Source organism: Carlito syrichta, unplaced genomic scaffold (genome assembly GCF_000164805.1).
Source record: "Carlito syrichta isolate Samal-C Ts95f unplaced genomic scaffold, Tarsius_syrichta-2.0.1 Scaffold309093, whole genome shotgun sequence".
Taxonomy (NCBI): domain Eukaryota; kingdom Metazoa; phylum Chordata; class Mammalia; order Primates; family Tarsiidae; genus Carlito; species Carlito syrichta.
In genome coordinates, this window is record NW_007253189.1 from 1,099,970 (window position 1) to 1,111,415 (window position 11,446).

Below are 11,446 nucleotides of genomic sequence, written 5' to 3' on the forward strand. Positions count from 1 at the left end.
ATGGTGCAGCACAAGAGAATTTTTTTGTGATGGTGGAACTGTTCTGTATTCTGATCATGGTAGGAGTTAAATGACTCTGCTTTTGTCAAAATTCACAGGACTACACACCAAAAAGAGTGATTTTTACTGTATGTAAGTTTAAAAATTAATACAAATTTTTATTTTTATTTTATTTTTAGATTCAAGGAATAAATGCACAGGTTTGTTACATAGGTATATTGTGTGATGGTGAAGCTTTGGCTTCTATTGAGCCCATCACTCAGGTGGCTGACATGGTACCCAGGGGGTAGTTTTTCAATCCTTACCCTCTGCTCCCCTCACCTTTAGGAGTACCCTAGTGTCTGTTTTCCTCATCCTTGTGCCTGAAAAATTAACACAAATTTTTTATAATAGAGGGGTTAAAAGTAATTCTATAATCTATTATGCCTCTTAGTTTCCTGCCCAGAGGCAATCACAATGCAATACTAGTCTTCTAAAGAGTGACATTCTTTAAAAAAAAAAAAGGAGAAAAAGCATACAAATGGAATTTTTTATTGATGCATAATGGGTGTACAGAGTTTTGGGGGACCTGTGTGAATACATTCATGTAATTTGAAAAGGTCAAATCAGTGTACTAAGAATGACATTCTAATGGTAGAAACTTAGTCACTGAGGCAGCCTTATTGGAGAGATGTTTTTGGAAACTTTTTAGTCCTCTTAAGGTAGGAAATCTACTGTTCTGTCAAGGCAAGATTGGCATTTACTGGGCAAATGAAAAAGAAAATGAGGAGGTCTGGGGGAAAATAGGTGAGAATTAAAACTGACACTAAAATTGTAACTTACTACAGGGACTAGAGCCCAAACAAACAAGCAAACATATAAAAATAAAAACTGAGTTGTATGAGAAGAACAGTCTGATTGGTTTCAAAGTTTACAGATTTTACCCCAGGGCTGTGATGAAAAAGCATCCTGCTTGGTGGTTTATCAGGAATCAAATGTTCCTCCCTTCCTGCTCATACTACTGGCATATCTCATTCCATCTCGATATAGTTCTTTTTGAGTGGTTTTTCAGTTATATGTCATTTAGGCCAACATGCCCATTTGATATTGAATACTTACTAAATGTAAAATTAATAGCTCTGGAATTTTATTGCCATAACAATATTTATATTTTTACACTTCAGTTTTAAATTACATGGAACATTCAGATCCATGTACTGGATAGATCTGGCTTGCAGATCTATTTTCCACGTCTCTCCTACAAAACTGTCAGACTTAAATGGGTATGTCTGTGTTTATTTATCCTGGTATCCTCAGAATCTACCTAGTATATTATCTGACACCTAGTGGATACCCAATGAATATTTGCTGAAGAAACAAAAGTGCTATTTTATTTATTTATTACCTTATTTTATTTTTTTTTAAAGACAGGGTTTCACTTGGTCACCCAAGCTGGAATACAATAGTACAGTCGTAGCCCACTGAAGCCTTGAATACTGAGGCTCAAGCAATCCTTCCACCTCAGCCTCCTGCGTAGCTAGGACTACAAGCTAGAGCCCTATTGTAAGCACAGAAGAAAATGTGAAACTAAAAATGGTTTAGCTCCTGCTTTTAAAGGAACTTACTACTTAGTGGTCACATATTGTCAGTCTAGTTAATAGGACTCAAACGTAGGTGGGTAAATAAAAGAGGACAGAGGGGAGGGAAAGATTGAGAGTAAAGTCTGATTATATGGAAACAACTCATCTTAATGTTCAATTGCAACCATTAGTGCTAGCGTGTATAACAGGAGACGTTTTAATGCCCTTCCACAGAGCTTTGACTAATGATGGAAAACCTTACTGGGTGACAAGAAAATAGACCAGGTGGATGTAGCCTATCTGACTAATTTATTTTTAAAGAAATTGAGGATGAAACAGTCTTTTGCCAAACTGCATCTTCTTGGAATCTGTTATCATAAAGAATCAGTTACCAAAGAAAAACAATTCCTTTCACTAAAAACAAAGTCATTCTGGAGACATTTCACAGGCTTCCTTCAGAAGATAAACTTAAATGTTATAGCAATGGCTTTATGGTCATGGCATTAAACACATGATGACGTAAAGCTCAACTGTCAATACATAATACTTTATTCTCAAATATTATGGTCCTCTCTACATAACCATTTCAAAGTCTAGTTCTGATGAACTAGTTCTGAATCAGGGACTCCAAATCAATCTTCTGTTAAAGCCAGGTAGGATTTCATCAAGAAATGTTCTATTTCCTTGACTGTCTGAAACAGTACACTTCACTAGGGCAAAATCTGTCACAAAACAATTGGATGATAAGTCAATCATTACTTACAGGACTGAATAGTCCATCAAAGTTTTACAGTTTAACAACTTATTTATCCATTAAACAATCACTGTGTGTCTACTGTGTATATGCCAAGCAGAAGAAAATAGGTTATTACCTTCTGTGTTGTAACAACAATATTTAGCTGCCAAAGGTAGCCAGCCTACTGGTTTATCAGCCAGTCATTTGCAGCATCATGCTAAAAGAGGAGCGTTAGAAGGTAAAAATCAAGCTTTTTTTCTTAGATATTAATCAGCATTTGGGAAACATCATAACTTTTTAAAAAAAATTTTGTTTGTTTCTTTTGTTTTTGAGTTGGAATCTCATGCTGTTGCCTAGGCTAGAGGGCCATGGCACACTCATGGCCACTGCAGCCTCGACCTGCTGGGCTCAGGCGATTCTTCCATCTCAGCCTCCTAAGTAGCAGGAACTATAGGCATGTGCCACCACACTCAGTTAATTTTTTTTTATTTATTGTAGGGATGAGGTCTTGCCAAGTTGCCTAGGCTGATCTCGAACTCCTAGGCTCAAGCAATCTTCTCGCCTCCACCTCCCAAAGTGCTAGGATTACAGGAGTGAGAAGTTTTAGAAGTTTTAATTAGAAGTTTTCTAACTCTATTCATTGGCCTACAATTAGTAGGTTTTACTTTTTGAAGAAATGTTATATAGTTTGTTCACACTTATTGAAACTAAACATAAAATTGGGTCATGTGGGCTGCATGAAGACTACAAGTTAAAAAAGTATTTGGAATCAAAACTGTTCTCAGAAGTTTGGAGCATATCACTGTACTTATGCTTCTAAGCACTAAATGACCTAGATGACTGTTTTGGAAAGGAAAGTACTACAAGTCAACAGTCCCTTATCCTAAATAAATCCTTGGTACCACATGTGATCTAGAATCCAGAAATCTTTGGAGTTTAGGATGGCAATAAAGTTCATATACTATATAATATGGAACACCCCCCTTAGGGTCTGGGGAAGTATGCAATGATCAAACAATATTTGTGAAGTGACGAATGCTCACACTAAATAGAATAAGAAAAGCCCATAAATGGCTTACCATCAGTACAGATCAGGCCAGGTTTTATGTCCCAGGTACCTAATTCCCTTATCTGTAAAATGAAGTTCTATTTTACTTCTCAAGTTATATACTGATGAACATGACTACTTCTGAGTCAGAACTGAAATAATCTGTATTAGAGATATTTGTCTAATGCTCCCCATGTGGATCACTTTTCATTAGCATTTTCTCAGTCCAAATAATGATGTTTTTCCTAAACTGCTCTAATTCTTTCTAAACAAGTTATGTGAAAACATAGCCATTGAAAAGGCAGGGGAAAAGAAGCATTAAAAAACCCCTATTAGCTGTAAATTACAACACAAAACCTGAAAATCTTTAAATGATTTTCTTGGAGGGTAGAGTAGAAAATATGAAAAGATGCTGGTTACACTGTGAAGGCAAAACAGACATAATTACTGCAGTATAAACTATAGCTTATCTATAAAGTTATTAAAGTATTATATATAAACTTTTAAAGATGTATTTTTAAAATATAGATGTATTTTTAAAATAGCACTTTTGTCATCTAGTCTTAGTTTCACAATGATTGTTGCATCTCTTTGGGAAACATGTTTTTAAAAAAAAACAATTTGTAGTCTTGACTAAATATTTTTTGTATAGTAAACTGGGACCCTTGGGTTTGAGACATCCCCTACATCATTTTTTTTTTTATAATTTGTGTTCCCCTAAACAGAAAAAAATACTTAGCAGTTTTCATGTAGGGGTTTAAAATGTCAAACCTGCATTCTATTCTCAATTCCTCTACTTGTTAATGGGTGACCCTGGGCAGATTTGTGCCTAATTTTAACACGGAGAAAATTTCTACTCTGAAGTAATGAAGATTGTGGCTAAATATAATATTTAGAGTAGTACGTATTTGCTTTCTGTCGAAGAGAAAATAAAATATCCCTCTACATTCACTTATTAAAATGTGAATGTAGCATTTTTAATTGTCACAACTGAAGGTAAGCGAATGGTAAACAGTCTGAGCAGGATCTAGAGAAAGAGAGGTACCCTAGATTTGAGGCTGATTAGGTGAGGATAAACTAGTTGTGCTCTAGGCATTTTCTGAGGCAAAGAAATATGGAAATAAAATTATTCTCTCATGGAGCTTACACACTAGTGGGACCATCTGAGGACACCAGCCCTCTTGAATTCTATTTATAATGGACATTACTTGGGTTACAAGTAATCTCTCCAATCTGTTCATTTATGGAGCAGAGGATTTAATTCCTATTATAGTATTTTATTTTTCAGGTTGTCCTTTGAATTTAATGTTCTCTAAAACTGTGAACTTGTGATTGAAAATGTTTATTCACTTGTTCTATTATTGAGTTTTTACTATGTACCAAGTATAGTGGATATAGCCAAGCTTGAACACTAAACACAAACTTATAGATATCAGCAAAAAAAGCGACATCTTCTCCTACCCCTATCCCAGATGAAACAAATGGAAGTAATTTAGCACTTTTTAAAGTATCTTAGTCTTTACCCTGAGAAAAATGAGAACTTTCTTAAATTTGCATTGTAATATAAATATTTTGATTTTGAATTTTATGGGGTAAGGCACCAACAGTGTATGTATCTAAAGATCTTAATCATGCCTTGGATACAGCAGTGAAAAAGAGAAAGCTTCTATCATTAAAATTTTTAACTAGGGTTCTTAATCAGGAGTTTATAGATAGAGTTCAAGGGTCCATGTACTTGATGAGAAAAAAATTACAGCTATATTTTCTTTCTTTTTTTGTTGAGTCAGAGTCTCACTCTGTTGCCTAGGCTGGAGTGCAGTGGCACTCTCAAGGCTACTACAGCCTCTACCTGCTGAGCTCAGGTCCTTCTGCTTCAGCCCTCCAAGTAGCTGGAACTACAATTGCATGTCACCTTACCCAGCTAATTTTTAAAATTTATCGTAGAGATGAGGTCTCGCCATGTTACCCAGGCTGGTCTCGAACCTGTGGGCTCAGGCAATCTTTTTGCCTCTGCCTCTCAAAGTGCTGGGATTACAGACGTGAACCACTGTGCCCAGCAACACCTCTATTTTCAATAACTTCTAGTAGAATTTGAATGTAAGCAAAAAAAATTACAATAGTGCTAGCAGTAAATGTGACTCTCACAACTGAACTGATATTTTCATATAACTACATTGTTACAGATAATATGAAATATTATTTATGCTTACCACACCACTATGTTGAAATTATAGAAGGGCCAATGATAAATCTTATTAATTAGTTAATAAAGTAAATATATTTCTATATCAAAAACTTTTGATAACTGTTTCAATATCATTAGCTCCCTTTGTAATTCAATGTACCGTACATTACTCGCTTAAAGGCTTTTTTTTTTTTTTTTTAAAGCAATCCATAGACTTTACTAGATTGACAAAGGGGTCCGTGACACTAAAAAGTTAAGAATAAAATAGTTTAAAGGGCCTTGGTATTTTCTCAATACATATTTAGCAGAATTAAATAATTTAAAACTTATTAAACTGTGCCCCCAAACAGTGATACTTTGGATGCTATAATATAGTACTGTGCTTCTTATTCAACTGCGTTAGATTATACACAGATTGGATCACATAATTTATAGTTTATTTCCCTATACATCTTTCTATAAAAGCAATACTTGCTCATATGGCTGGACTATATTCTTTACTGAATATCTATGTACACGGAAACATTTTAAAATTTTGGCATCTGTGTCTTGGAGTTACAGCACAAATAAGAGGTGCTGAAGCACAGTGGAAAGAACCAGAATTAGGAACACACAAAGATGGGGGACCCATACATAGAGGCCTGACTTTGGCAAGTTCTTTACCTTGGCACTTTCAAGTAAAATTAGAGATTGAAGTAAGATAGAAGAATCAGTTGACAGCTTATTAAAAATGCTTTTTTTAGTCATATATTTTATGGAAAAAATGTAGATCAGACCTTACGCTCAGGTTTTTAAGCAGTGTATACAGGTTGGGACACCAAAATCTGCATTTTTAGCATACATGTCAGGAGATTCTGATGTTGGAATCTTGCAGACCGTGTTACAGAACTATTACAGAAAATTATATATCTGTTGCTCTGTTAAATTGTTACCCCTTTTTAAAGAAAAGGAAACAGTTTCAAAACATTAAATTACCTAAGCTGACACCATGGTTGCTAATTATCAGCAGGAATCCAGGACTGAGGCCTGACTTAAAAGCAGTTCTTGCTCAGCTGTGCCTTTGAAGTTCTTACCCATCTAACATTCCTCAAATGGGCTATACAGTTTGAGCTTACTTTAGGTATTTGCAGACCAAATCTTGAAAATGGTTATATTTATATTACTCAGACACTACTTTCCTTCCTTAAACTGTCAGTGATGGAAATAGTTAATTGAAGTTTATTTTTTGAGTCAGGTCTTACTCTGTCACTCAGTATGGAGTGCAGTGACAGGATAATGACTCAAAAATGACTCGACATCCTTGGCTCAGGCAATCTTTCCACCTCAGTTTCTCAAGTAGCTGGGAATACAGGCACAAGCCCAGTTTTTTTTTTTGTTTGTTTGTTTTTGTTTTTTGTAAGGTGGTCTATGTTGTACAGGCTGGCCTTAACTCCTGGGCTCAAGCAATCCTCCCTCCTCAGCCTCCCAAAGTGCTGGATTGCAGGCATAAGCCACTGTGTCTGGCCTAATTGAAGTTTACACACACACACACACACACACACACTTCACACTTTTTTTTTAGTGGTTGTAGTTAGAGAGCATTTTATAAAAAATAAAACTGAGTCAAAATTACATTTACAACACCAACAAAAGACTCTTGAAAATAAATGTTTACCTAAAGAAAAAAGAAACGATAATCTTAGGACTCAATAACTACTATCAGCTTCTAAGTGTAATCAAACAAGTTCAATTTAACTGTCATGTTAAACAAAACACCTTGAATTCTTGGAATTTTCTGTTTCCAATTTCTAGTTTTAGAATCTTTAAAACATCTATTCTTGAAGGTCTATTATTTTTTATGATTCAATGTTTACATAGTATTTGAAGCATCATTTACTGAGCTAAGTTTTTGGTAAAGTTAACACTGAAGGGATATTGCTTTATAACACTAAGGCAGAGAAAATCATACTTTCATGACAAAAATTAATTTTTAATATATGTATTTTCAGTGACTCTTAGTGCAAAAACTTTTTGCATCAAATGAGAAGTGATCTCACACATTAAAATACTTTACAGCACATTTAATCCTTACAGTAACCTGGTGAAGGTTTTATTCCCACTTCACAGATAAAACTGAAACAGAGTTAAATAACTTGCTCAAAGTCAACACAGTGGTTTGCAGAAGTATGATTTCAGCCCAGTCAGACTGAGTCTTTTAGCTTACATTCTAAGTTGCTACACTATACTACCTTTGAGAACTTATTAAGCAATTTCCATAAATTTTCTTAATTTTTAGAAAAACTAAGTAAAATAGGCACATATTCTTTTTATAGGATTGAAAGTCTCAGAATGACAGCTATTGAGATTCAAACTCAGATTTTTCTGTTGCCACAGCCCATACACTTAATGACCAAATCAATCTCCCATGATCACATGGTGATGATCTTAAGTGGATTTATCCATCATAATATATAAAAACACAAATATAGTGTGACAGATAAGCTGTAGTTCTATTTTGACATCAACTACTACACAAATACTTTAATAGCATGTTCATGCCAGTAAAATTAAGGGAATTGCTTTCCAGCTATCTGTAAACTGTTAAATGCATTTTAAGTAAACTTTACCATAGTACCAAGCTATAGTCTAAAAATTAGGGCTATTCAAGCTACAATAGACCAGTCATAACTTTTGAGTTTCTACTTAAGTTCAGAAACACAAATAAAAAACCTATATGAAGTTTATCTCTTACCTCAGACTGAGGAGACATTAAGCTAATAATTAACATTAGGTTAATGTTGAACTACCTTAAAGTTAACGTAGTAGAAAACAGAGGTATCAATTTGCTCTCTAAATCTGGGTATAAGTATGGGCCCACAACAATAAACAATAACTAGTAAACATTTATGTCTCTCCCTCCCTACAAACAAATGAAGTGGTGAGAGATTGTGGGACCAAAAATCTTACATTTGCCAGGAATAGGTACTAGCTTGGACAAAAAGTCAGGTTTTAGCCTAAATTTTTGAGATTTAAGGAGTCAATCTGGATGTATGGGATTTTGCACTTAATTGTAGCAATCAAGTGCAAGTCAAATTGGTCCTTTCTTGAAAATACCTTAGGTTACTCCTTCTGGTGCACACCTCATGAGAGCAAATGAAATCCCATTTGGACATACCGAGTTACAGCACCAGGATCTAGTAATATGCAACTTGCTTTGAGATTATATACATATATAGTTATTACCTGAACTCTTACCTATCTTAGCTCCTCCCTTCTGTTTTTGACTCCTTTCTATTTATTCTACCAGTCAAATCTATTGAGAGAAAGGAACTCATTTAAATTACTGGCTATGGGATGAGAATGACATCAGATAGTGGAAGTTTAGTTCATAACTATGTAAGAGTTGGAGTTTCTGCTTTTGTAGCGAACTTTGTGGCCCTATGGTGTCAGTTTCTTTTCTCTCTCTGTGCATTTAAATTAAACCTTCATGTAGGTAATCTAATGAATTCAACTGTCTCAAATTTCTCCTCCTCTTGGTAATGTGGATTGATAAACATAGCTGGGCAACAAGAGACAACTCCTTTTCAAGTTTAACCTTTTGCACTTGGAGACATCTTGTGGATCACCTACTAGCAACTCCACTGCACTTTACAAAACAGTGAAAAACGAATCCCTTCATATTAAATAGTATAGCATTGAAACCATTTATTTTATTGTAATGACATTTGGTTTATAATAGAATTTTGGACATTGAGCAACTTATTTATGGAAAAAAAAACAAAATTTTATATATTTTTCTAACATGTGGTAACATGTAAAAGTCACCGACATGCATTGCAGTTTCATTGATACATGTTGTGCAGTAGTAATTTGATGTCTTTCACCTGGTGTATTTCTATTCTAGCAGACAGTGCAGTTTCATTTTTTCCCTCCCACATTAACAATATGTTATTTGTTGTCCAGTCTATTGTTCGAAGACGATGTGGAAGAACGCACTTGTGATTCCTGAAAACCACTTCTCAACTGATTGATCAGAGTTTGGCAAGTTTCAAATGGGATATAAGTCCCTCCCTTTTTTTTGGTGCTTGGTATAGCAAATAGGAGTTACTAACGCATATTCCTAGTTTCCAGAATAATAATTCCTTCCATCATTTTAAAGATATTCACAAAAAATAATATGTAGAAGCATATCAATCTGTACAATCCACACCACTCATAATTGCAAGATAATTTAGAATAATTTCAGGCTTTTTTACTATTTCCACCAATTAATGTCTTTGTGGTAGATTTCATTCCTACATGATTCCAAGTGTTGAGAATTATAATAATCCTTTATTCTTTCACACAAGAAGTGTATAAGACTACTTTTTCTAAATACTGCTTTTTTGTTGTTGTTAAAAACTTTGCCATTTTGATTTGTGGTGGTATTCCCTTTCAGTTGACTTTGTACCAGTAATGATGACATCTCATCTTTCGCAGCTCTTCTGCTAGGACACTAGGGTAATATCTGTCAGTAAGTATGTGGTATCCTGCTGCATTGGGAACTTTCTTCAACAACTTTTTGTATAAACGTAATGGAATTCTAGTGCTTACTAGAAGATCAGGTTGAATGTTTTCAGATGTTATGCTGCCATAATAGGGAAGTACTGGAAAAGTATACCATTTTTGAATCAGCTAGTGCAGGGTTCCCCAAACTCCAACCTTTGGTCCCTGTTAGGAAATGGGATGCATAGCAGGTGAGCATTGGCGAGTGGAGCTCTGCCTTCTGTCAGATCAACTGTGGTATTAGAGTCTCATAGGAGTGCGAACTCTATTGTGAACTGCACATGGGAGGGATCTAAGTTGTACGCTCTTTATGAGAGTCCTCATAAATCCCTTCCCCCACCTGTGAAAAAATTGTCTTCCATGAAACTGGTCCCTGATGCCAAAAATTTTGAGAACCACTGAGCTAGTGCATAAATGGCATGCCATATTTGGTAAGCTTAATTGGATTATATGTTATGATATTCACCTTTTAAATTGAACAATGGAGTCATCAAAAGAAGTGGCCTGATCTGGCATGAAATATTGTGAAAAATCTGAATCCATATATTCCAAATAATTATTGGCCTTTGGAATACAAGTTCTGATTGCCCCATCACTCAACACAGGTGTCATCAAATGAAGCATCCAGAAGATTTGCCTAAACCTTTCTCTACTGAATGTTTCCGAAGAGTAGTTTGCTATTGAAAGCAGTTGGTCACTACTCTTGCAAATTTGATATTTGAATTATTCCCATATTTAGGATACTTGTGATAAAAGTTAAAAATTCCCGTTGGTCAACATCATGCCACTTACACCAAATCAATTTGTGTGACAGCTTCTTCCTTATTTTTTTCTACTGCATAATGATTTGTGACTTTTAATACATTATTCTCTAATTCACTTATAAAATACGGAGTAAAATAGTTGGTTCTCTGACATTATTTGCTATTTGTGGTCCTGTTGTTAGAGGATGTAAAACATTTATTCTTGTTGGAGGCTCATCTTTTTCTGTAACATCTTCCCTTTCTTCACTTGATGATACGTTATCTTCTACATATTCAAAACTACACTTTCATTGCTGTCATTTTCTATTACATTTGCCTGTTTCTTTCCACATCAGTATTTATTTCTTCTAACTTATGTTTAAAAGTCTAAATCTAGCTGGGCTTGGTGGCTCAGCCTGCAATCCCGCGCCTTTGGGAGGCTGAGGTGAGTGGATTGCCTGAGCCCGCGGGTTCGTGACCCGCCTGGGCAGCGAGACCTCATCTCTACAATAAATCAAAAAATCAGCCGGGCATGGTAGCGCATGCCTGTAATTTCAGCTACTCTTGGTAGGCTGAGGCGGAAGGATCACCGGAGCCCAGCAGGTTGAGGCTGCGGTGGCTGGGAGCGGCCACTGCACTCCAGTCTGGGCG